At 39.6% G+C, this 27,684-nt stretch overlaps 1 long non-coding RNA gene across 2 annotated transcripts; it reads left to right on the plus strand.

Annotated features, from left to right (window-relative positions):
* Positions 1 to 1,390: 1,390 nt before the first annotated feature.
* LOC147623873 (uncharacterized) lies at positions 1,391 to 17,768 on the plus strand. 2 transcript variants are annotated; one of them, XR_015269295.1, is made up of 3 exons: positions 1,391 to 1,785; positions 1,930 to 2,152; positions 17,543 to 17,768. It is a non-coding gene; the product is annotated as an uncharacterized LOC147623873 (long non-coding RNA). The 2 variants fall into 2 exon arrangements; XR_015269294.1 differs by lacking the exon at positions 17,543 to 17,768 and adding an exon at positions 10,656 to 12,391.
* Positions 17,769 to 27,684: the final 9,916 nt, after the last annotated feature.

The raw sequence follows: 27,684 nt of genomic DNA on the forward strand, positions 1-27,684 counted from the left end.
TATAAGTTACTATAAGCTATATAGTTATAAATATATAATTTAAGTTACTATAAGTTATATAGTTATAGTTGTAGGTTAATATATAGGTTAATGTATATAATTTAAGTCACAATAGGTTATTTATAAACTTTAAATTATATTAATAGGTTTATATATAAATAGGTTTGATTTATATAGCTATAGAAAGTTTATAAATAAGATATATAAAGTATAATTATAAACTATAAATAGACTTTAAGTTACTATAGTGAACCTATTAAACCTATAAGCCTATTTATATATATCTTTAAGTCTATTTATATAATCAAACCTATAGTTACTATAGTTAATCTATTAAACCTATAAGCCTATAATTTATAATATATCTTTAAGTTACTATAGTTAACCTATTAAACCTATAAGCCTAATAATTTATATATATCTTTAAGCCTATTTATATAAACAAATCTATAAGCCTATTAATTATAAACTCTAAGTCTATATATATAACTATAAAAGCTATATTTTTATAATCAAATCTTTAAGCCTATCGATTATAACTTTACATTACCTATTTATAAAGGTTTATTTATAAACTTTAACTAAGGTGGCTCATAAATAATTGACGTTATCAGGACATACTCCTTTTCTCTAGCGTAGCATTCTAACCGTTTCCACCATCTTGCACTGCTTTTCATTCTCGTGCGGACCCACTCCATGGGAAACCTACAACAGAGGAGCTTGAAACATCTCCATTGCAACAAACAGAACAAGGCAGAGGAGCTTGAAACATCTCCACTGCAAACAGAACAAGGCAGAGGCATATTCTCCTTTGAGGAGATTGAGTCCCTTGCAGTGGATGGTGTCTCCATTCTTGGGATGCATTAAGGCACTGTCATCCCATGGCTATCGACTTGCTTATGCCTCTGCAACACGTGCTCTTTCGGCATCTCAAATTGCCCATGCATGCAAAACAACCAATGGCTCAGATGCATCACAAATGAACGGGAACGATCAGACCGGCCAAAATTTGCATGCTGCCAACAGCCAGGTTGCAACCCCTCTTGATGGAGGCAATGGCTGCAAATCTTGTTGAGGTGCGAGAGAAGGGGGAGGTCATAAGGGAGGATTCATGAAGGATGATGCATTTTTTCTTCCATAGGAATTTTTGTAACGGTTTTAAAAAAATAATTATGGAGCTGGAGTTTCCATTGATGCATTCGATTGTGAGCTATGATTATTAGAGGCGATTAGAGGCATTAGGCGAGTATAACCTGCAATTTCCACAAAAAAAAAAATTTAAAAGATTTAATCTTTTAATTTAATCTTATCCCGGCCGGCGCGTCTCTGACAACAACGAATTCGAATTCGTGGCCTGCATCCTCCTGCGCCTGCAGCAGCGCTAGACGGCGGACGCCTGGTTCGTTAGCTACTGTCGTTGCCTAGAGGAGCAGACGCCTGCTGGTTCGTTGCCTAGAGGGGTTCGTTGGCTGGTTCGTTGCCTAGAGGAGCAGACGCCATAGCCTCATACAGCTGAGCGCTGCTTTCATCAATCTCTAGGCAAACGCCATAGCCTCATACAGCTGAGCGCTGCTTTCATCAATTGCAGCTTCACAGCAGCGTTTTGTGCTTGCGCTGCTTTCTGAGCGTTGCTTTCTGAGCGCTGCTTTCATCAAACGCAGCTTCACAGCAGCGTTTTGTGCCTGCGCTGCTTTCTGAGCGCTGCTTTCATCAAACGCAGCTTCACAGCAGCGTTTTGTGCCTGGGAAGTTTTGTGCGTGCTGCTTTCTTTTGGGCCTCATACAGGTGAGGGAAGCTGCAGCCTTGAGTTTTGTGTTTTGCTTTCTTTTGGGTCTCATACATACATGCAGCCTTAGTGGATTGGAGTTTTGTGTTCTGCTTTCTTTTGGGCCTCATACAGCTGAGGGAAATTTTCACTGTGATGCTCAGCAGGACGCCATAGCCAGAAAAGCTTCATCACTATGATGCTCAGCAGGATGCCATAGCCAGAAAAGCTTCATCATCGCCAGCTTCTCTTTACACTCTGTTCTACTATCTCTTCTCTTTCCCCCAAACATCAATGACATGACAAAATCATTCAAAAAGAAGAGACCATGACGCTTGACAACCAGGCATGCACTGCAACTCCATGCACTTGGCAGAGTAGATTCAGGTTTTTTCTCTTCAACCATTCTTGATTTTTTGAATTCTTGCATACTTTTATTTTCTACTCTATATCAATATATATGATCTGAATTTTAATTGACATGTTCAAAACTTTAAATCTAATCATAGATAATGATTTAATATGAGACAAAAATATGTGTACCTTGTGGTATCGTTGAATTTGATAATGGATGCGGTGATGTCCAAGTGCTAGTTGTCAATGCCAAGATGGGAAAGTAGGTTTATATTACATAAGCGACATAGATGTCAAGGAAAATTTGAAAAAAAGCAAGACCATTTTAAATTCTTAAAGGGCGGGATAATTTGAATTCAAAATTGGGCGGGATAATTTGAATGCTCTACCACATGGTAGAGCTGGAGAAATGCATTCTAGCTCTACCACATGGTAGAGCTGGAGTTGTAGTGACTTAAACTAGTGCAAGATGACTTGAAATGACAAACCATCCATGAAGTCAATATTAGATAAAATGGAAAAAATCCCTCAAAATGGGAATGTATTTCGGCCATAACTTGAACTTGAAGATGATCTTTGTATGGGTGTCTTCAAATAAGCACTGTGCTTGTGTCCCAAAGGTAGCCAAGAACATTGCTAAGCCGGCTATGGAAGCTCCCTTGTCCTAGAGCATGCACAAAAGACCCCTCTCCACCTTCTTCATAGCATAGCTTCTCCCCTCTCTCCTTGCTTGAAATTGTACTTTCCTACTCTTTCACTCTATGCATGAGATCTATGCAAGAGAGCTCTCATAATAATGCAAGATGTAACTCTATGCATGTGAGCTCTATGTATGAGAGCTCCTAATGCAAGACCTAGCTCTATGCATGAGAACTCTTTCACTTTTTACATGAGATCTATTCATGGGAGCTCTTATAATAATGCAAGATATAGCTCTATGTATGAGAGCTCTTATAATAGATAATGCAAGATCTAACTCTATGCATGCGATCTCTATGTATGAGAGCAGCTCTTAATGCAAGACTTAGCTCTATGCATAAGAGCTCTTTCACTCTATACATGAGATCTATCCATGGGAGCTCTTATAACTGTGGTAGAGATAGACCTCAAAGCATTCTATCTCTACAATGTGGTTTAGGTAGAATACAGCTCTACCACAGTTACATTCAACCTCAGCCGGTTGCATTCATTGAAGTCTAGCTCTACCACATGGTAGAGCTTGAAGAATGCATTCTAGCTCCACCACATGGTAGAGCTGGACCTCAAAGCATTCTAGCTCTACGATGTGGTCTAGATAGCATATAGCTCTACCACATGGTAGAGCTAGACCTCAAATTCAATTCTAGCTCCACCACATGGTAGAGCTAGACCTCAAAGCATTCTAGCTCTATGATGTGGTCTAGGTAGAATACAGCTCTACCACATGGTAGAGCTAGATTAAATACAATTCTAGCTCCTTGGTTCTTGTCATGTGAAGTAGGTCTCTTCTTGGAGTAATTGGTTTTGTTGATGTGTATAGAACTCAGCTAGATCGATGCATTCTTGCTCTACCACATGGTAGAGCTAGACCTCAACAAATGCAATTCTAGCTCCACCACATGGTAGAGCTGGACCTCAAATGCATTCTAGCTCTACGATGTGGTGTAGGTAGAATACAGCTCTACCACAGTTACATTCAACCTCAGCCGATTACATTCATTGAAGTCTAGCTCTACCACATGGTAGAGCTAGAAGAATGCATTCTAGCTCCACCACATGGTAGAGCTGGACCACAAAGCATTCTAGCTCTACGAGATAGAATACAGCTCTACCACATGGTAGAGCTAGACCTCAAATGTAATTCTAGCTCCACCACATGGTAGAGCTGGGCCTCAAAGCATTCTAGCTCTACGATGTGGTCTAGGTAGAATACAGCTCTACCACGTGGTAGAGCTAGATCAAATGCAATTCTAGCTCCTTGGTTCTTGTCATATGAAGTAGGTCTCTTCTTGGAGTAATTGGTTTTGTTGATGTGTATGAAACACAGCTAGATTGATGCATTCTAGCTCTACCACATGGTAGAGCTAGACCTCAAATGCAATTCTAGCTCCACCAGAGCTGGACCTCAAATGCATTCTAGCTCTACGATGTGGTGTAGGTAGAATAAAGCTCTACCACAGTTACATTCAACCTCAGCCGGTTACATTCATTGAAGTCTCGCTCTACCACATGGTAGAGCTAGAAGAATGCATTCTAGCTCCACCACATGGTAGAGCTGGACCACAAAGCATTCTAGCTCTACGAGATAGAATACAGCTCTACCACAGGGTAGAGCTAGACCTCAAATGCAATTCTAGCTCCACCACATGGTAGAGCTGGACCTCAAAGCATTCTAGCTCTACGATGTGGTCTAGGTAGAATACAGCTCTACCACATGGTAAAGCTAGACCTCAAATGCAATTCTAGCTCCACCACATGGTAGAGCTGGGCCTCAAAGCATTCTAGCTCTACGATGTGGTCTAGGCAGAATACAGCTCTACCACGTGCTAGAGCTAGATCAAATGCAATTCTAGCTCCTTGGTTCTTGTCATGTGAAGTAGGTCTCTTCTTGGAGTAATTGGTTTTGTTGATGTGTATGAAACACAGCTAGATTGATGCATTCTAGCTCTACCACATGGTAGAGCTAGACCTCAAATGCAATTCTAGCTCCACCAGAGCTGGACCTCAAATGCATTCCAGCTCTACGATGTGGTGTAGGTAGAATACAGCTCTACCACAGTTACATTCAACCTCAGCCGGTTACATTCATTGAAGTCTAGCTCTACCACATGGTAGAGCTAGAAGAATGCATTCTAGCTCCACCACATGGTAGAGCTGGACCACAAAGCATTCTAGAATACAGCTCTACCACATGGTAGAGCTAGACCTCAAATGCAATTCTAGCTCCACCACATGGTAGAGCTGGACCTCAAAGCATTCTAGCTCTACGATATGGTCTAGGTAGAATACAGCTCTACCACATGGTAGAGCTAGACCTCAAATGCAATTCTGGCTCCACCACATGGTAGAGCTGGACCTCAAAGCATTCTAGCTCTACGATGTGGTCTAGGTAGAATACAGCTCTACCACGTGGTAGAGCTGGATCAAATGCAATTCTAGCTCCTTGGTTATTGTCATGTGAAGTAGGTCTCTTCTTGGAGTAATTGGTTTTGTTGATGTGTATGGAACACAGCTAGATCAATGTGTGGTTTAGGTAGAGTATAGCTCTGCCAACAGTTACATTCAACCTCAGCCGGTTACATTCATTGAAGTCTAGCTCTACCACATGGTAGAGCTAGAAGAATGCATTCTAGCTCCACCAAATGGTAGAGATAAATTTCAAAGCATTCTGGTCAATACATTTATTAATCTTGCTCTGCCACCTGGTAGAGATAATATCTTTTAAAAAACCCGCACTAGAATACTTTGAAGTCCAGCTAGATTGCATTTATCTAGCTCTACCATGTGGTAGAGCTCTACCATGTGGTAGTGTTGCTCTACCATGTGGTAGAGCAACACTAATAAATGTATTGAGAGCTCCAAGATGGAGTAATTGAGATAGAATGCTTTGAGGTCTAGCTCTACCGTGTGGTGGAGCTAGAATTGCATTTGAGGTCTAGCTCTACCATGTGGTGGAGCTGTATTCTATCTAGACCACATCGTGGAGCTGTATTCTAGCTGGACCTCAAAGCATTCTAGCTCTACGATGTGGTCTAGATAGAATACAGCTCTACCACATGGTAGAGCTAGACCTCAAATGCAATTCTAGCTCCACCACATGGTAGAGCTAGAATGCATTTGAGGTCCAGCTCTACCATGTGGTGGAGCTAGAATGCAATTGAGGTCCAGCTCAACCATGTGGTGGAGCTAGAATGCATTTGAGGTCTAGCTCTACCATGTGGTGGAGCTGGACCTCAAAGCATTCTAGCTCTACGATGTGGTCTAGATAGCATACAGCTCTACCACATGGTAGAGCTAGCGCTCAAATGCAATTCTAGCTCCACCACATGGTAGAGCTGGACCTCAAAGCATTCTAGCTCTATGATGTGGTCTAGATAATATACAGCTCTACCACATGGTAGAGCTAGACCTCAAATGCAATTCTAGCTCCACCACATGGTAGAGCTGGACCTCAAACCATTCTAGCTCTACGATGTGGTCTAGGTAGAATACAGCTCTACCACATGGTAGAGCTGGATTAAAAGTAATTCTAGCTCCTTGGTTCTTGTCATGGGAAGTAGGTCTCTTCTTGGAGTAATTGGTTTTGTTGATGTGTATGGAACACAGCTAGATCGATGCATTCTTGCTCTACCACATGGATAGAGCTAGACCTCAAATGCAATTCTAGCTCCACCACATGGTAGAGCTAGACCACAAAGCATTCTATCTCTACAATGTGGTTTAGGTAGAATATAGCTCTACCACAGTTACATTCAACCTCAGCCGGTTACATTCATTGAAGTCTAGCTCTACCACATGGTAGAGCTAGAAGAATGCATTCTAGCTCCACCACATGGTAGAGCTAGACCTCAAAGCATTCTAGCTCTACGATGTGGTCTAGATAGAATACAACTCTACCACATGGTAGAGCTAGACCTCAAATGCAATTCTAGCTCCACCACATGGTAGAGCTAGACTTCAAAGAATTCTAGCTCCACGATGTGGTGTAGGTAGAATACAGGTCTACCACGTGGTAGAGCTAGATCAAATGCAATTCTAGCTCTTTGGGTCTTGTCATGTGAAGTAGGTCTCTTCTTGGAGTAATTGGTTTTGTTGATGTGTATGGAACACAGTTAGATCGATGCATTCTTGCTCTACCCAATGGTAGAGCTAGACCTCAAATGCAATTCTAGCTCCACCACATGGTAGAGCTAGACCTCAAAGCATTCTATCTCTACAATGTGGTTTAGGTAGAATACAGCTCTACCACAGTTACATTCAACCTCAGCCAGTTGCATTCATTGAAGTCTAGCTCTACCACATGGTAGAGCTTGAAGAATGCATTCTAGCTCCACCACATGGTAGAGCTGGACCTCAAAGCATTCTAGCTCTACGATGTGGTCTAGATAGAATACAGCTCTACCACATGGTAGAGCTAGACCTCAAATGCAATTCTAGCTCCACCACACATGGTAGAGCTGGACCTTAAAGCATTCTAGCTCTACAATGTGGTTTAGGTAGAATACAGCTCTACCACAGTTACATTCAACCTCAGTCGGTTACATTCATTGAAGTCTAGCTCTACCACATGGTAGAGCTAGAAGAATGCATTCTAGCTCCACCACATGGTAGAGCTGGACCTCAAAGCATTCTAGCTCTACGATGTGGTCTAGATAGAATACAGCTCTACCACATGGTAGAGCAAGACCTCAAATGCAATTCTAGCTCCACCACATGGTAGAGCTAGACCTCAAAGCATTCTAGCTCCACGATGTGGTCTAGGTAGAATACAGCTCTACCAGGTGGTAGAGCTAGATCAAATGCAATTCTAGCTCCTTGGTTCTTGTCATGTGAAGTAGCTCTCTTCTTGGAGTAATTGGTTTTGTTGATGTGTATGGAACACAGCTAGATCGATGCATTTTTGCTCTACCACATGGTAGAGCTAGAATGCTTTGAGGTCTAGCACTACCTCAAAGCATTCTATCTCTACAATGTGGTTACATTCGTTGAAGTCTAGCTCTACCACATGGTAGAGCTAGAAGAATGCATTCTAGCTCCACCAAATGGTAGAGCTAAATCTACGAGATAGAATACAGCTCTACCACATGGTAGAGCTAGACCTCAAATGCAATTCTAGCTCCACCACATGGTAGAGCTGGACCTCAAAGCATTCTAGCTCTACGATGTGGCCTAGGTAGAATACAGCTCTACCACCTGGTAGAGCTAGATCAAATGCAATTCTAGCTCCTTGGTTCTTGTCATGTGAAGTAGGTCTCTTCTTGGAGTAATTAGTTTTGTTGATGTGTATGAAACACAGTTAGATCGATGCATTCTTGCTCTACCACATGGTAGAGCTAGACCTCAAATGCAATTTTAGCTCCACCACATGGTAGAGCTGGACCTCAAAGCATTCTAGCTCTAGGATGTGGTGTAGGTAGAATACAGCTCTACCAGAGTTACATTCAACCTCAGCCAGTTACATTCATTGAAGTCTAGCTCTACCACATGGTAGAGCTAGAAGAATGCATTCTAGCTCCACCACATGGTAGAGATGGACCGCAAAGCATTCTAGGTCTACGAGATAGAATACAGCTCTACCACATGGTAGAGCTAGACCTCAAATGCAATTCTAGCTCCACCACATGGTAGAGCTGGGCCTCAAAGCATTCTAGCTCTACGATGTGGTCTAGGTAGAATACAGCTCTACCACATGGTAGAGCAACACCTCAAATGCAATTCTAGCTCCACCACATGGTAGAGCTAGGCCTCAAAGCATTCTAGCTCCACGATGTGGTCTAGGTAGAATACAGCTCTACCAGGTGGTAGAGCTAGATCAAATGCAATTCTAGCTCCTTGGTTCTTGTCATGTGAAGTGGGTCTCTTCTTGGAGTAATTGGTTTTGTTGATGTGTATGGAACACAGCTAGATCGATGCATTTTTTCTCTACCACATGGTAGAGCTAGAATGCTTTGAGGTCTAGCACTAGCTCAAAGCATTCTATCTCTACAATGTGGTTACATTCGTTGAAGTCTAGCTCTACCACATGGTAGAGCTAGAAGAATGCATTCTAGCTCCACCAAATGGTAGAGCTAAATCTACGAGATAGAATACAGCTCTACCACATGGTAGAGCTAGACCTCAAATGCAATTCTAGCTCCACCACATGGTAGAGCTAGACCTCAAAGCATTCTAGCTCTACGATGTGGTCTAGGTAGAATACAGCTCTACCACACCTGGTAGAGCTAGATCAAATGCAATTCTAGCTCCACCACATGGTAGAGCTAGACCTCAAAGCATTCTATCTCTACAATGTGGTTTAGGTAGAATACAGCTCTACCACAGTTACATTCAACCTCAGCCGGTTGCATTCATTGAAGTCTAGCTCTACCACATGGTAGAGCTTGAAGAATGCATTCTAGCTCCACCACATGGTAGAGTTGGACCTCAAAGCATTCTAGCTCTACGATGTGGTCTAGATAGAATACAGCTCTACCACATGGTAGAGCTAGACCTCAAATGCAATTCTAGCTCCACCACATGGTAGAGCTAGACCTCAAAGCATTCTAGCTCTACGATGTGGTCTAGGTAGAATACAGCTCTACCACATGGTAGAGCTAGATTAAATACAATTCTAGCTCCTTGGTTCTTGTCATGTGAAGTAGGTCTCTTCTTGGAGTAATTGGTTTTGTTGATGTGTATAGAACACAGCTAGATCGATGCATTCTTGCTCTACCACGTGGTAGAGCTAGACCTCAAATGCAATTCTAGCTCCACCACATGGTAGAGCTGGACCTCAAATGCATTCTAGCTCTACGATGTGGTGTAGGTAGAATACAGCTCTACCACAGTTACATTCAACCTCAGCCGGTTACATTCATTGAAGTCTAGCTCTACCACATGGTAGAGCTAGAAGAATGCATTCTAGCTCCACCACATGGTAGAGCTGGGCGACAAAGCATTCTAGCTCTACGAGATAGAATACAGCTCTACCACATTGTAGTGCTAGACCTCAAATGCAATTCTAGCTCCACCACATGGTAGAGCTAGACCTCAAAGCATTCTAGCTCTACGATGCGGTCTAGGTAGAATGCAGCTCTACCACGTGGTAGAGCTAGATCAAATGCAATTCTAGTTCCTTGGTTCTTGTCATGTGAAGTAGGTCTCTTCTTGGAGTAATTGGTTTTGTTGATGTGTATGAAACACACCTAGATCGATGCATTCTTGCTCTACCACATGGTAGAGCTAGACCTCAAATGCAATTCTAGCTCCACCACATGGTAGAGCTGGACCTCAAATGCATTCTAGCTCTACGATGTGGTGTAGGTAGAATACAGCTCTACCACAGTTACATTCAACCTCAGCCGGTTACATTCAGTGAAGTCTAGCTCTACCACATGGTAGAGCTAGAAGAATGCATTCTAGCTCCACCACATGGTGGAGCTTGACCTCAAAGCATTCTAGCTCTACGATGTGGTCTAGGTAGAATATAGCTCTACCATGTGGTAGAGCTAGATCAAATGCAATTCTAGCTCCTTGGTTCTTGTCATGTGAAGTAGGCCTCTTCTTGGAGTAATTAGTTTTGTTGATGTGTATGGAACATAGCTAGATCGATGCATTCTTGCTCTACCACATGGTAGAGCTAGACCTCAAAGCTCTCTAGAATGCATTTATTTAGCTCTACCATGTGGTAGAGCAAGACTAACAAATGTATTGAGAGCTCCAAGATGGAAATACTCTTCATCTCCTCCACAGTGTTTTCATGGATATATATTGTGATTTTTGAATATGATATTTTAATTTTTTTTAAGTGTAAGAATATAATAACTATAATTAACAATTGTGGTTTTTGTTGTTGCAGGTGAAAGATGTCTCAGAAAAGAAAAGTGGTGGAAGTTCCGGACAGTGTTAACTTTGCCTCTGCTGATCAACGAGACGACAGTGGTACTTAGATATTTGGGGTCTTCAAGGTTCACAATTTAACAAAATTCATCTATTTGTTGCTAGTGATGTGGACGTGGATACTTTTGAGGATCTAGGACCAATGACTCTATCTTATATTTCTGCAGTTGATTCTCATCCCGATATTGAATGCATAAATATTGGGGTACCTGGGATGCATGAGTATCAACTAGATCCCAAGGCATTTATTAATGAACGAATAGTAAGAGGTAAACAAGATACTATGTTCTCTCGAGGGTGGAAGTTAGATTGTGCAAGTCAAGAAATAACTCTTGAAGAGTTGCAAGCTTCCATTGCTTATTGTGTGAAAGGCAAACAAAAAAAAGAGAAAATGCCCTCAAAAAATCCAGTTCAAAAAAAGGCAAAAAGCAGTACAGGTATTATGGATGTAGATGAAGTAGTTCTTAAATCTACAGTAGAGAAAACAGGCTTGGAAAATTCAACAAAAATAAGATTTGTGGATCCCAAAGTTTTGGAAAATGAGGTGCAAAAGACACTAAAGAGGCTTGGAAAATCTGTAGATGAAGTAGTTCTTAAATCTACAGTAGAGAAAACAGGCTTGGAAAATTCAACAAAAATAAGATTTGTGGATCCCAAAGTTTTGGAAAATGAGGTGCAAAAGACACTAAAGAGTGATACAGGGGGTATGGAAAAATACTCTAAGTATTTTCCATTCAAGTACAAAGAGTATGAGATCCCTGTAGATCAATGCTGGCTAGCTCCTGATCACTATAACTCCCGTCAAATAGAACCTCACCGTGTGGATGAATGCGTGTTATTTTTTGGTGCAAGTGCAAACAGGCCAGGAGCGTGTGCATACTTGATGCCTGTAAAGAATGCTGGCAAGAAGAAAGGAATTCCAATGAAACTAAGTGAGGTAACAGAGGAGAAACTCACAAAGTATTCCTATTGGATTATTGATGGCCAACATTCCATCTATGCTGCAAAATTCTTACGGTATCAAGAAATGGAAAAAGATGGTCGTGCTCAAGACCTGATACAAGTGTATGAAAAAAGGAAGGCTCGAATTGTTGTAGATCCAGAGCCACAAGTTGCGACGGCCATATCTGCTATAGCTAATGAAGAGGCCCAGTCATTATATGTCAAACAACCATACTATGATGTCTTCAGCACTTGAGGAGTCAGTGGATCTTCAATAATTCTCCGTCAAGGCCAACATCTGGAGTAACAGAGGGCTCATCATGTCGTGTAGACTGGGATGTATGTCCATATCCCTTGCTCTCTTATAATTATATGTTTTGAAAAAAATACTTGATTTTGATCTTTTTCTCTTTTATTTCTTTGCAGAAATTTTTACGAATGGCTAGAATTACGGTGGGAGCATCCTTCATTTCAAAACAGTCTCACATGGTCATTTACTCTGATGAAGTTTTCAAAGGCTGGCTTGAAATCATGGAGAAGCAAAACAAGAAACCAACTGCCACAGTTTTCAGATGTCTTGCTGGGCTAGACGAACAAGAAGTCAAACAAATACAATCAGAAATCAGGTCTAGAAAAATTGTTCTTTCAAAGGATACTAAGGATGTAGATGTAATTGACATGCCAGAGCGTATCAAGCAGCTCAAGCAAGATAAAATTATTCAAGATGCATTGCTTGTAGAGTTCAACACTCTGAACAAGGACAAACAATGTCAAGATTAGTCAGAATTGACTATCACCTATAGCATCAATGAGGTTGTATACTCAGTTCTTTTGAAGTTATGTGATGTGTATATAAAGTCAAAGCTACAGGTTGGATCAAAGAAGATTGATTTTCCAGTAGAAGCAAGGCAATATGTGGAGTGGAATATCAGCCTTAGCAAAGAAAGTTCAACCTTGTCCTTGGATCTTCCTTGGTGTATTTATGCTGTGAGTCTTCCATTCGACGGGAGTTACTACTTGAAGCGCCACCTCAACAATCCAATTTCCATTGGGTTATGTGTTCTGGATAACACTGAAGATTTGGGAAGAAATATGCATTGGGATGTGGAATCATTTTGCAATCTTTTGAACGGCATTATGATCATTACGACAGGTAGATCTTTGCCATCCCAATATGTGTTGCTTACCTTTCTAAATATTGCAGATTTTACTCACTTGCAAAATGCTTTAAAAAATTTGAGTGGCATAGCAAAGGAACAGTATAATGGGGCATTGCATTTTCGACGTGACAACCGATGCATTGGTGCAATAGAGTTCTTCACATCCTTAGTGTTTTTCAGCAAGGGAGATGCCTTTCAACGAGGACTAGCAGATAATCCTGATCCAGGTACACAAGCAACAATATTGGATACTGGACTTCTTGATATAGATAATGAAGATGTTAAAACTATCCCAGACATTGAGTTTCTAAGAATCAAGAAGAATCTTTTGATCAAGCAATGTATTCGGAAGTATTGCAGAGAAGGCTGCAAGCTTGTTGATCTTTTCAGTAATGGCTACATCATCGAGCTAGGGCTAGCACTAAATAAGGAAGTGATTTGCCTAGTGGAGAGTATTGAAGATCAAAGAAAGATGGTAACAAGGCTTCTTGACTTTGCAAAGTCAAGAAATGAGCAACCAGTTCTGCCTATTACTAACAATCCAAGGAATACCACGGAAAGATCGAGCCATGGTGAAGTTCGTTCAGCTCGAGATTTTTTGGATTTTGAAGACAGTATGTAACTTCTTTATGGGCTTTCCTTGTATCTTCGATACTTTTATTTGGTGATGTTTTGACTTGTTATATCCTTGGTTCATTTTTTAGTAGTATTTAGTTCTTTTGATTTTATACAATGCCTTTATTATTTTTGTAGCTCTCTCCAAATTGGGCTTTGGAATCTAGAATCACCAAGTTATGGATCCTAACATGTTCATTGACAAATTCACTTTTTACATAACCAATTGGTGAATTTGAAAAGCCTACTTAGTGGTCGCACAATGGCCAATTGGTGAATCTGAAAATCTTACTTATAAATCTAAGATGATAGAGCTAGAGATCCTCTCATTTACTTCAATCCTACCCTATGGTAGATCTAGATTTCAATAGGTCTACAATTTGGTGGAGCTAGCTACCTCTTCAAAGTGGTGGACCAAGAATCCATTCAAGCCTAGCTACCTCTTCAAAGTGGTGGACCAAGAATCCATTCAAGCCTAGCTACCTCGTCAAAGTGGTGGAGCTAGGTCAATGCACCCTCCCAAAGATAATTTTTGCAGAGCATCCATTTAAGTCTAGCTCTACCATATGGTAGAGCTAGGCCAATGCATTTCTAGCTCCACCACATGGTAGAGCTAGTTCAAATGCAATTCTAGCTCCTTGGTTCTTGTCATGTGCGATGAGCAAGAACCCATTGAAGTCTAGACCTAGAACCTATGGAAGACTACTGGCTCCACCCATAAAGAAGCTATCTTGATCCCCAACTCAACCACGTGGTAAAGCAAGACTTATAAATTCTAGCTCTACCATTTGGAAAATCTAAAACATCTAAAATTTTAGCTTTACCATATAGTTGAGTGGTTTTGTGTTTCTCACCTCCACCTACTCTTGGAGCTCAAGGGTGGATCTCAAGGCCTACTTCCAACAAGAGCTCCTTTGCAAACTGGCTCTACCAAATGGTAGAGCTAGAATAATGGGTGTATTTGAAAATCCATTTTAAACCCTCCAATTCTAGAGTGAGCAAGTAGAATTGATAATTGGTATCCAAACATGATTTCCTTTTAGATTACACCAATAAACATGTGTTAAGAGTGAGTGTTACGATTGTAAATTCTTTTAGTTTGAAAGATTGTTGAGTCAATGTTACTTTTTTTTCTTTTAGATCCCAAAATTGAGATAGAAGCACCAAGTGAAGTAGCTACGGAATGCCACAATCAAACTGTGGCTGAGAGCTTCTCCTACACATTCAGTGATGTCCATCCAGAAGGTTTAAAGACAAATGCTGACAATGAAATTGGGGTACCTAAATCTCCAACAAATGAAGCAATGGGTGAGAGTTTCCAGCCCGAAGAAGAAGTACCAAGAAGTACTGACACTGCTATCTCCAAGAAATCAGTGTTGACAATTGTGTTGGTGGACCTGAATGGTCCTACTGAAACGTTGTCAACAACAACCATCTTCAATACATGAAACTATTCAAATGGATTCGAAACGATATATTGTACTAAGGCCAGGATGTATCCAATTCTTGAAGATTTTATTAAAAAATATTAATGTTGGAATCTGGTCAACAGCGACCGACAGAGAGTAATGTTCTTCAAATATTGAGAATATTACAAGACAGAGCAGGAGAGATATTGCCTTTTTTTGTAGTTTGGGCTCAAGAGGCTTGCGAGAAGGATAAAAGTGGTAAAATAGCTAGACCTGATAATCCAACAGTTTCTCAGGCAATGTTCAAGCCATTGTCAAAAATCGCTTCATGTTTTGACTGTGATGCTCGTAGAACGGTTCTTATTGATGACTCTCCATACAAGGGATGTGCTTCTCCTGATAATAATTGTATATATCCTGCAAAGTTTGATGAAGAAAAGATGGTCGATAATATTCTCATTGATGAGCTGCTCCCTTACTTATTGCAGCTTGATGAGAGTGAAGATGTGCGTGAGATCATTGGCTCTAATTGCTACGGACAACCTCCAGTATCCAATGAAAATGAATACAGAGGTGTGGTAGATTTTTGGAGAAAGCGCAATTTAAATTGGTCACTTAAGACAATCTACACTGATAGGCTACCATTATCAGAGATTATACAAAAGTATGTCGATAATCAAGAGGTATTAGCGAGGCAAGAGAAGAGATAATAGAAATTATGGCAAAAGAACGAGTCAGTATTGCTAGCATGAGGGGACCACAAGTGATTTCTCTAGCTAGAAAATTGGGTTCTACCACAACGCAGTTGAAGACAGCCAATGCAAGGGCTTTCATAAACAAGGTGTTAAATGAGTACAATCTTCTCCAACGGGATAGAAATAACTAAGGTACTACCCAACATAAATGATAATTATAACTAAATACATGAATTTATACAACAGTTGTGTATTCACAATGAAGAAACTTAATTTATGATGGTTTCTTGTTGCAGATTTATTTCAAGGATATTGTTCCAAGGAGTATTCACTTAAAGAAGCCATTTGTCACAAGGATTGTATTTTTTTTGGAGAAATTTTATCTTTTTGTAATCATGAATTGATAAGAAATTTTGTCCTGTTTTTAAAGTAGTGGCAAATGTATTACTCTTCAAATAATTTTATAAATGTTGGAGTGCACTCTACTATAAGGGGCCTCCTAATTTGAAAATGTATGGAAGCTTGATCTTTGTCTTAATATATGATTTTAATTCCTATGGTAGAGCTAGATCAATGCCTTCTAGCTCCACCTCATGGTAGAGCTAGACTTGAAAGCATTCTAGCTCCACGACATGGTAGAGCTAGACTTGAAAGCGTTCTAGCTCCACGACATGGTAGAGCTAGAATTGAAAGCGTTCTAGCTCTACCATATGGTAGAGCTAGATCAATGCATTCTAGCTCTTCCACATGGTTGAGTTGGACTTCAAACCATTCTAGTTCTACCATGGGGTCTAGCTAAAATATTTTAATACAGCTCTACCACTTACTAGAGCTGGACTTCAAATATTATTTCTAATTTTGCCATGGAATCGAGCTAGAATACTTTGGTATAGCTCTATCACATGGTAGAACTAGATTTAAAAATATTCTAGCTCTACCACATGGTTGAGCTAGAACAGTGCATTCTAGCTCTACCACGTGGTTGATCTAGATCAATGCATTCTAATTTCACCACATTTTGATACCTGCTAGCACATTTTGTCGCGTCTTTTTAGAATCAAATGGAAAGAGTCTTTGCATCTTGGGTCATTTTGTAATGCAACTAAAGTCAACATTTTAGAACAGTATATAGTTTAATGTTAGCATGCATAGTCACATTTGTTTTGTAATTGTTTAAAATCTATCTTTGCATGAGTAGTTATAACATGCCTTCCCCCACATGCCCACCTTTATCATTAAGCATGCTCATTTTTTTCCAGGTCATGTGATTGATTCTAATTGGCAGAGGCGACTTCTTTGTCACAGAGCATTAGTACGTCACATGTCCAAGAAAATCCAAAGTGTACGAAGACAGTTGATTCAGCGCCATCTTAATCGTCTCTACGGGAAATTGATGCAAGGTTGCGCTTTGTGCATCCCTCTGAGGGGGTTATCATACTGACATGGTATTCGTCAGACCCAATATGCGTACCCCTACGCAAAGAGGATGATAGGAGGGCTATTATTCTAAACCTTAATGGTTTGTTGTGCCATGTTGTCGAAACCCAATATGATGAGAAGGATCCTCCTTATAGCAACAACGAGTTGGTAAAATACCCAATTAACCAATATCGTTATGTCCTATGTCACAAGGATGCACATAAGTTCTTAGATTGGTGTATTCAATTCTTTTATGTTTTTATTTGGAGCGCATGTAGGAGAACTAAGCTCTCTAGAATAATTGACACAGTATTTCCACAACAAAAGCCCAAGTTTGCAGGTGTTCTCTCACAAGAGCATTGTTCAAAATCCACATGGGTTGTGCAGAATAGACAAGTTTTCTTTAAAAAGCTTGAGACCTTTTGGGGTATCCATCCTTTGTACAACAAGAAAAATACATTGATAATTGATGATAGCTACTATAAGGTGTTTAAGAATGAGCGAGGAACCTGGTTAATAGTCCCAGAATTATACTATCAACCTTCCAAGGAAAGGTATAGTTTTTTGACAGAAGATTTAAGAAATTGGTTGTTTTTATGGCTACAGAATGAAGATCGGCAAGAGTACACATGGGATAATGCCTTTGAAGAAAAACCTAACCAATTCTCAGATGATGTGATAAAGAAATGGCTTGAAGAAGAGAAATTGGAAGTAGAGAATAGGAAAAAGGTAGAGGTGTGGAAGCAACAGCAGGAGGCTGTTGTTTGCTGAGGCAGAGAGGCAGGAACAACTTGAAATTCAAAGAAAGCAACGAGAGGAGGCTGAAGCTGAGGCAGAGAGGCAAGCAGAGAATGAAAATCAAGCAAAGCAACAAGAGGAGGCATCATGAAAGTAATACACCACCATGAAGCTCATTTTGTTTATCCCTAATATAATCAAATGTAGAGGATGCAAGTAATTTGGCCTTTTTTTAATGTAATAAAAAGCCATATATTGAAATATGATATTGTAATCAGGCCTCTTATGGAGCATAATGTTCAAATGTTTGCCTTTGCAAAGCATTGAACAAATTCTAGCACAAGCAATAAATACATGTTCATTTACAATGTCTTATAATTGAGTCATAAATGGAGTGCATCCTTCTCTAAGGGGACTCCTTTTATCCTTTTATCTTTTGGTCAAACTTTGTAAATTATTATTTTTTTAGTAAGAGTAGGTGAAGACTTTTAACTATCATTTTGACAAAGTTCATCCTACTGCAAGGAGATCTTTCTATCTTTAGTAATGTTAATTTGTAGTAGTTGTGTATATAAGGAAACTTTCACCATGTCAAATTATAAATTCTTGTTTCAAATTATTTAGTCTTTGTTCATTACAATGCAGTCTTAAAATTGGAGAGTGCATCCTACTCTAAGGGGACTCTCAATATACAATCTCTTGTATCAATGTTTTTACTTGGGGGTCTAGATTGAACATATAATGTTAATATGTAGCGATTGTATATATAAGTATACCTATTGACAAAGTGCATCATACTTTAAGGGGACTCTTTAGTAGAATAAGCTTCATCAAAATGAAATCTTTTAACCGTAATTTTGACAAAGTGCATCCTACTCCAGGAGACTCTTTCTATCTTTAATAATGTTAATATGTAGCGATTGTATATATAAGTATACCTTCACCACCTCAATTTATAAAATCTTGTTCATTTTGTCTTGTTCATTACAATGAAGCTTTATTTAAAATTGGAGAGTGCATCCTACTCTAAGGGGACTCTCAATATACAATCTCTTGTATCAATGTTTGTAATTGGGGGTCTAGATCAATCAAATGGTATATCTTGGTTTTTTATGGACTGTAGAATGGCCAAGTGGTGGATCTAAAAATCTTTAAATCCTCCTCAATGTGTTGTAGCTCCACATGGTAGAGCTAGCTCAAAATTCTAGCTCTACCATGTGGTGGAGCTAGAACCCCTTAAAATCAAAATTACACTCCTATGATACTAGCACATTTTGTTACTCCCTTTTATAATTGAATGTAAATGGTCTTTGTAAATGGTCTTTGTAAATGGTCTCTATTATAACAAAATATAGAGAGTCTTTGTAATTTTTCCAACTTTGGGAGCAGACTGTTCAATTGTGTATCTTTGCAATGCATTGAACAATTTTTAACACAATAAATAAATTCATAGATGGAGTGCATCCTAGTCTAAGTAGACTCCTCTTATGCATCCACAAAGTGCATCCTACTTTAAGGGGACTCCTTTTATCTTTTGGTTGTTAATGCAAAAGTTTTATTATTTCTTTAGTAGAATAAGCTTCATCAAAATGAAATATTATAATCGTAATTTTGACAAAGTGCATCCTACTCCAAGGAGACTCTTTCTATCCTTAATAATGTTAATTTGTAGTGGTTGTGTATATAAGGATACCTTCACCATGTCAATTTTTAAAATTCTTGTTCATTTAGTCTTGTTCATTACAATGAAGTCTTAAATTGAAGAGTGCATCCTACTCTAAGGGGACTCTCAATATACAATCTCTTGTACCATTGTTTTTAATTGGGGGTCTAGATTGACCAAATGGTAGAATCTGATCTTGGGTTCTTATGGATTGTAGAATGGCCAAGTGGTGGATCTGAAAACCCTCTTCAATTGGTGGATCTAAAAAATCTTGAAACCTTTCTATTTCTAAGATCAAGCTAGGTTCGATCTAGCATTACTTGATAAAGCAAACCATTTTTAAATTTTTTATAGGTTGAAAAAGGTAGATTCTAGATTAAATGCATTAAATTTTTCAATGTGGGAATGGGATTTTTCCCACTTTACCTAATACGGTCTTATGAGGGTAATTATGCATATGCAGGGAATCTAAGTGAGGATAGGGCTTCATATGAGCAAAGGATATGGCACATATGCCAAAAGCGGTTGGTATTTGATCCAAGTGGGAAAGCAGAACCATTCAGATGTGATTGCTAAGATATAAAAATCTTGCAGGCTAGGGGGGTAGGTTAAGATGTCATGCTATGTTTCAACAAAGGATAACCCCTTGTGAGTGGTACTATGTATATTCTTCTACTATTTCATGTTTACTAGGGTGATACCAACTAGGTCAGGTTTGACAGGGTTTAAGACGCCTAGTTGGATGCTTGTACATATACCAATGTTGGTGTGCAAATAATGCATGGACACTGAATTCCAGGACCTGTGTGGCACATACCGGAGGATGTGCAGGTTTAGAGGGGGTGGATGTCGTGCTGTGGCACGTCCATGTAGGGAAAATCTTCTCTGTGATCAATTCACATGAATTCAGAGACAAGGACATGCAAACAGTGATGTATAAACTGTACATGGGCTTGATATGCTAGTACTCTGTAAATAGGAGTTCAAATATAGTGTGATTTCAAGTATAAAGTGATACACTGGCATGGTTGATTTCTTTTGGGGTATACAGGGCATTTAGAGATGGGCACTTGGAAGGCCGCATTTGAGTGTGTGAAAGCATGGGGGATAATTGATGATAAAGGGGCCAAGGTGGCAATGGACTTGGTGTGAAAAGGAAATAAAGTGGCCATCTTTTAGGTAAAATGAAAAATTATGATATTAATGTGGCCACTAAAAAGAATGGCCATGTGGGAGCTTCACGTAGCTGCCAGCGCATGCCATCCAGAAGGCTGGCGAAGCATGGAGAGGTGGCGGGTGATGCGCGAGAGTAGAAAAAGAGTGGGGTTCGCCGTGTGGAGGGGCTGGGAATTCTGCAGACGGGGGGGGGGGGGGGGGGGGGGGGGCTCTCGGGTGTATGTGCAGGAAAAAGGGAGGCCGCCGCGTTGGTAAAGGAAGCCCTGGTCATTCTGAAAGGGGCCGCCGTGTGGAGCTGCTGGGGGCTCTCGGACAACACGAACAAACTGTGCGCAGCTGCAGGTATACAAGGGGGACGCTGAAAAGCTGGGCACAGCTGTTGCAGGTATACAAGGGGGATGCTGAAAAGCTGAGCACAGCTGTTGCAGGTATACACGGAGGATCACCTTGCAAAAGAGCGGGGGTGATCGTGAGACTGGGAGAGAGCCGGAAAGGCTGGTAAAAGAGGGGCCGCCTCGTGGAAAAAAAAAGAGCTAAAGGGAGCGTGGAGCGCAGCTGTGTGTGCAAGGTGGTGGTGACTGAGGTGCCGGCTGTAGAGAAGGAGCTGCGGTGGGAAGAGAAGAGATAGTACAGAGGTGTTGTGGGTTTTGCTGCTTCAAGGTGGAGGCGGTGGTTGTCTAGAAGCACAGTGCAGAGGCGAGCACAGAGGGCCACAAGGCTGCTGGATCGCGCCGAAATGGTCCATAAGCAGAGCCATGCTGCTGCTGTCTGAAGATGTGGAGAGAAAGCCTGGGCTACATCAAGCTGCTGTTTTTTGTATGAGGAGGGTGTGTCTCTTTCTTGTGGAAGATATCAAGTTGTGCTGAAGCTATGTTATGGGCTGCCGGCATATGTATATGCTGAAGATACGTATACCTTTGTATTTGATGATGTCTTGTGAGTTTTATTTGTTTTGTCTCATGAGTATTGTTGCATGTCAAACATATTGTACAAACATATAGCATATGTTATGAGAAGATCTTTCATGATGTTGAAGCTTTGAAGATGATATATGAAGATGATGATGAGATCTCCTGCCACCATAAGTCTTGTATTGTCAAAGTTGATGATGAGTGTTTCTTGTATGAGTTGTTGAAAACATCCCATTGAATGTATGCCTTGAGTCAAGAGATTGTGATAATACCATGCTATACCTTGTTCTATGACAAGCTGAGAAGACATTTAATGCTTGGGATTTTGGAAGCTACTCTCACAGCCAGAAGTCTCGCACTTTCCCAGCGACACCGCCCACGTCACGACAACGTGACCATTCAAATTTCTTTAAAAATATATTTTTTGACCCAAAAATTTAGAAAAATCCATTAAAATTATAAATTTTCATTGGATTTGAGAATTGTTGGGCGGAATTGGAAATTTCGTGAACGATGGGATTCTCAGGAAAAATTAGAAATATTCTGAAATTATTTTTTAGAAATCCTAAAAATTAGTATTTTTAAAATATCAATGGTATTTTGGTAAATTTAATTGCTAAATTTTTTTTGGAAAAATATAGGTTTGGAATGCCATAAGATAGGTTTGGTGGAATTCAAAATTGTTATATTTTGAGGCCCTAGAAAATTAGGGAAAATAAGAAAAAAATCATGATAGTTCTTTTTCTCGAGAATTTAATATTTTCGAGGGTTATTTAATATTGAAGTACGTTTTCTCGTGCTGACATTGGATAGATGCGGGTTATTTGTATATTTTTAATACGATCATATCTTGTATTAATGGATATTTATATTTGGATTAATTCTAAACGATGTATTCATGATTTTTTACCATGATTTAGCCATTCTTTTTGGACATGTTCCTTAATTTCTTTTGATGGCTATAATTTATGTTCAAAGCGTATTTCACCTTTGACACTTTTCCATGATAATTTATTTTTTCACTTTTTTAAGTGTGGTTTGTGCTTAAGCCTAAGATAAATTCTATCATAGGTTAGTTGATCGGTTTGTTTTGGTGGATTTTTATTGGATGTTTTCCAAGTTTTATATGGACTCATCAGGTTCCGCCTAGATCACTTATGTCTAGGGTTTTCTTATTGAGTGCTACACACATGTGTTTCACTTTCTTACTTTGGAGTTTTATTTGAACAACACAACGTTCATATACTCCGGATTGATGAGTTGGCCACCAATTTTAATGCTTCTTTTGGCATGATTAATGTCCATTAGATGGTATGCATTGATTTTTATGATCAACTATGGTTTTTATGGATTCGAGGAGCTTCTATGCTTTTATCCATGGTTTTATAAGGATCTTTTGATCTTTTGAATAATTACATGTGCTTTGAAGGTAGCATTTGCCTTCATTTTTTGCACATAATTTTGGAGTATATTTCTTATACTCTTGTATATATTCCAACTCAGATACCTAGTTACTTATATTTCTAGGTGAGTTATTTTTCTACCCTAACTTTATTGTGTTTTGGGTAGTTATCATTAGAAAGGCACCAATAATTCAATTTCTTTTCTGATGATGTACTCAGGAGGAGTTATTCCTTGATGTAGTCTCAAGCATATAGAGACAGGTTTAGTATGTGAAAGTCTGGATAAGGCCATCTTATTCCTTTTATACAGGATTTTATTCATATTTCCTAGACGGCATACTAAGGAGTTTCAAATTGTTAAGAAATGTATGAGTGGTATCATGGTGGTATGGGACGCTAGTGATCGCTCACATATATTATCTTATGGGATAATTTGGGCTCAAGATTGTTGCTTTGCTTACATCACTTAGCATGTTGACCTCAACATTCAAAGACAATCTTATTTTCTAAATTCACTAGAAGTTATACTGTGGGCATTCTCTAGATAAATTTCTTTTATCTATAGCCTGCATGTTTTGATGAGGGTAATCTCGTCGGCATTTTTACTTGTTGAAGTCTCTTTCTTTAGAGTTCAAACAAGTTTATCTTGTTGTGTTCGGATAAGGAAATTTGGATTCTTCCTTTGTTGGCATTTTTTTCTCTAGTTCCGTACTTTAGGTGATTTACACAATCAACCTAATAGGTTTACGGATGGATATATGTGACTCATCGAGACGTTGATGACTCTCTATGTTGATATGGGTAACTCGAGACATTGATTATTCCATATGTAGATGTGGGTATGTCGGGGCGCCGATGAATCCCTGGTTTCTGCTGTTATAATGCCATGCTTTCCTACTTTATTCCGAATGGTTTACAACGAGGAAGTTACTTTGAATATGTGAATTGCTCTGATCATCCGCAGTAGTCTGATGGGCAAACAGAGTGTATGAATCAGATTGTAGAGGATATGCTTCGTGCATATGTCTCTAGAAAATCATCATATTGGAGAAAATATCTTCCAATGATGGAATTTGCCTATAACAGTTTTAAATATACGGCTATTGGTTTTAGTCCGTGTATACTTATGTATGGGTATTAACCCAGGGCACCTATTGATATCGGTCTTAAGGACATCGAGTGTGATGCATCAAGGGATTTCTTGCGAGATATGTAGGAAATTCTGACCGAAGCTCGGGAGTCTATCAGGAGTGCTCATGATAGGGCACGGTTTTATGCTGATAGGTGACGCTCATCTCGGTCTTTTGAACCAGGAGTGTTGGTTTATTTTAATGTTCCTAAAGATTCTCAGACTTTGTCAATGGAAAAATGCTCGAATTTATCTCCTAGATATTGTGGTCCATTTCGAGTTATACATCGGATTGGCACGGTTGCGTAAGAACTAAAACTACCTCCAATTGTTAGAGTTCATCCAGTCTTTCATATCAATAGATTGAAAGGGAAACTGGGAGGTGAGGATAGCACAGTTACTCCTCAAGAACTCGTTGAAGTCAAAGATTTATCCTATGTTCCACATGAACTTGATAAGGTACTTGAATTCAGGGAAACGAAACTTTGTAGTTGACTAATCCCTGAGGTTAAAATTAGGTGGAAAGATAGGAAAATTGAGGATTCGACTTGGGAGTCGGTTGAGATTGTTCAGCGCATTTCTCCTTCTTTTCATTGTTGCAAGAGTGCAATGTTTTGAGAGAGGGGAAGTATGTTATATGTACATTATGTGTGCTATGTTATATACACATTATGTGTGTATATACTAGGAGGCTAACCCACATTAGGCTTGTGAGCATGGGAGCATGGGAACAAGGTCTAGTGGAGCATGGGTTAGGACTAACCTTAAGGGTTAAGGTTAGGGTCAGGCATCCAAGGGTCACACATGAGAAATGGAAAGTCAAGAGTCACTTGAGGGCCCTCCTATATAATAGGGGCATGGGGCACACTCAAGGGAGCTTGGAGCTTGAGGGCTTGGAGGCTTATGCTATGGTCTCTTGTGTAGAGGTCCATATCTACTCATCTACCATTTCACACTTTAGCTACATGCTATTGGATTGGAGTTATACCTCTTGATGGTATGGGACATCAAGGTAGAGGTATGATGTATTTCATTTATTATTCATGTGTGCATCCCTTGGGCTCGGGGGTGGTTGGGTGGTTGAGTTTATGCCTGATTTATACACGTTTATTGCATAACAATTATCTAGAGAGATCTTAGGGTTTTAACACATGTTAGAATACTCTGCTAAGCTCTTGGGCTTAGAATCCTTTCTAACAAACATAGTCATGGTTTATAAAACTATGTTGGATCCAATGACAGTAAATAACCATGCTCCTCTTGCGTGAAGTACTTCTCACTTTGGCCAGGTAGTCACCCCATCACATACTGGTAATGATCCACTCGTTTCCTAGTGCCTTGCAAACTAGTAGGTTCTACAAGGACATGAACTTTGCAACACTAAATAGTCCAAGCAAACGAACAATTTAATTTTTTAAATTATGAAAGTCATTCCATACTTCCATAATTTGTACGGTAGTAGCCAAACATGTGCTAAAAAATGAACACCATTGTTGGATATAGTTGAGATTACACTCCCTGAATGTTGTAGGACATCCCCCACATATAAAAAACATGAAACTATACTAGTCTCCCTACTCACCAATGGTTCTATAGCATTCTCATACTAGAAACCACTCTATTAGCACTAGTATTTAGTCATGGCTATGCTACACAGAGCTTCTTCGAACTTTGTGGTTGGATTTCTTCCCAACAAAAGGCTATAATTGAGTCTTAAACTCAATCTTGTCCAAACACTTGATCACTACAGAACAAGTATATAATCAATCAAAGGTCAACCTCTATGTACGAGCCTTGGTGTCCCATACCACCAAGACCACAATGACCTTCATGAACATTTGATGTCCCACACGATCAAATGAGCATGAAGCTCACCGTGATACACAAGTAGACTCTTTTCCTCTCCTTGAGAAAGAATCTCAAGCATATGGATGTCTAAGCACCTGTGAGTGTTTGCACTAGTCACACCATGCACAGTCTGTTCCAAAGTTCAACATGGCAATAATTTTAAGAACTATATCAAGTTCCATAGCCTTTCTTCCGATAAATTTATCACCCCCATTTGACACAAGATCAAGCAAGCATGAAGGGTCCACCCCCCTTGAGCGCTCCGTCTCTCAGTACATAACCCAAGAGATTTTCACTCTGGATTAGCCTCACTGTTCTTGTCTTAGAAACCTTGATTAATCATTCCAGATTAGCACACTTTTCTAGAGGAGGAAGGTGATGATTATTGGAAAGTGCGTGCGCATACAACAATACCATGCCAAAGTATAATAAACGATCAAGATAACTACTAGGCATTCCATACTAGCATCAAGATCAAGATTTGTATAATCACTCTCTGATTAATACCAAATATAGTGTGGTTTGCCTCTAATATCTTTGGATTAGCTTTAAACGTTGAGTTTACTTCTGAACCACCATGTTTAGTCCTAAACTCACTAGATATGTTAGAATACTCTGCTAAGCTCTCAAGCTTTAAATCCTTTCTAACAAACACAGTCATGGGTTATAAACTATGTTGGATCCAATGACAATAAATAAGCATGCTCGTCTGGCGTGAAGTACTTCTCACTTTAACCAGGTAGTAACCCCATCACATAGTGGTAATGATCCACTCATTTCCTAGTGCCTTGCAAACTGGTAGGTTCTACAAGGACATGAACTTTGCAACACTAAATAGCCCATGCAAACGAAGAATTTAATTTTTTAAATTATGAAAGTCATTCCATACTTCCATAATTTGTACGGTAGCAGCCAAACATGTGCTAAAAAATGAACACCATTGTTGGATATAGTTGAGATTACACTCCCTGAATGTTGTAGGGCATCCCCCACATATCACAACCATGAAACTATACTAGTCTCCCTGCTCTCACCAATGGTTCTATAGCATTCTCACACTAGAAACCACTCTGTTAGCACTAGTGTTTAGTCATGGCTATGCTACACAGAGCTTCTCTAAACTTTGTCATTGGATTTCTTCCCAACAAAAGGCTATAAGTGAGTCTCAAACTCAATCTTGTCCAAACACTTGATCACTACAGAACTAGTATATAACCAATCAAAGGTCAACCTCTGAGAGTACGAGCCTTGGTGTCCCATACCACCAAGACCACAATGACCTTCATGAACATTTGATGTCCCACACGATCAAATGAGCATGAAGCTCACCGTGATACACAAGTAGACTCTTTTCCTCTCCTTCAGAAAAAATCTCAAGCATATGGATGTCTATGCACCCGTGAGTGCTTGCACTAGTCGCACAATGCACACTATGTTCCAAAGTTCAACATGGCTATAATTTTAAGAACTATATCAAGTTCCATAGCCTTTCTTCCGATAAATCTGACACAGGATTAAGCAAGCATGAAGGGTCCATCCTTGAGCATTCCTTCTCTCAGTACATAACCCAAGAGATTCGTGTGATCACTCCGGATTAGCCTCACTCTTCTTCTCTTAGAAACCTCGACTAATCACTCTGGATTAGCAGACTTTTCTAAAGGAGGAAGGCGATGATTATTGGAAAGTGCATGCACATACAACAATACCATGCCAAAGTGTAATAAATGATCAAGATAACTGCTAGGCATTCCGTACTAGCATCAAGATCAAGATTTGTGTAATCACTCTTATTAATGCCAAATATAGTGTGGTTTGCCTCTAATATCTCCGGATTAGCTTTAAACCTTGAGTTTACTTCTCAACCACCACATGTGTTTATT

Source organism: Cibotium barometz, chromosome 26 (genome assembly GCF_041138505.1).
Source record: "Cibotium barometz isolate CiBa-2024 chromosome 26, ASM4113850v1, whole genome shotgun sequence".
Classification (NCBI taxonomy): Eukaryota; Viridiplantae; Streptophyta; class Polypodiopsida; order Cyatheales; family Cibotiaceae; genus Cibotium; species Cibotium barometz.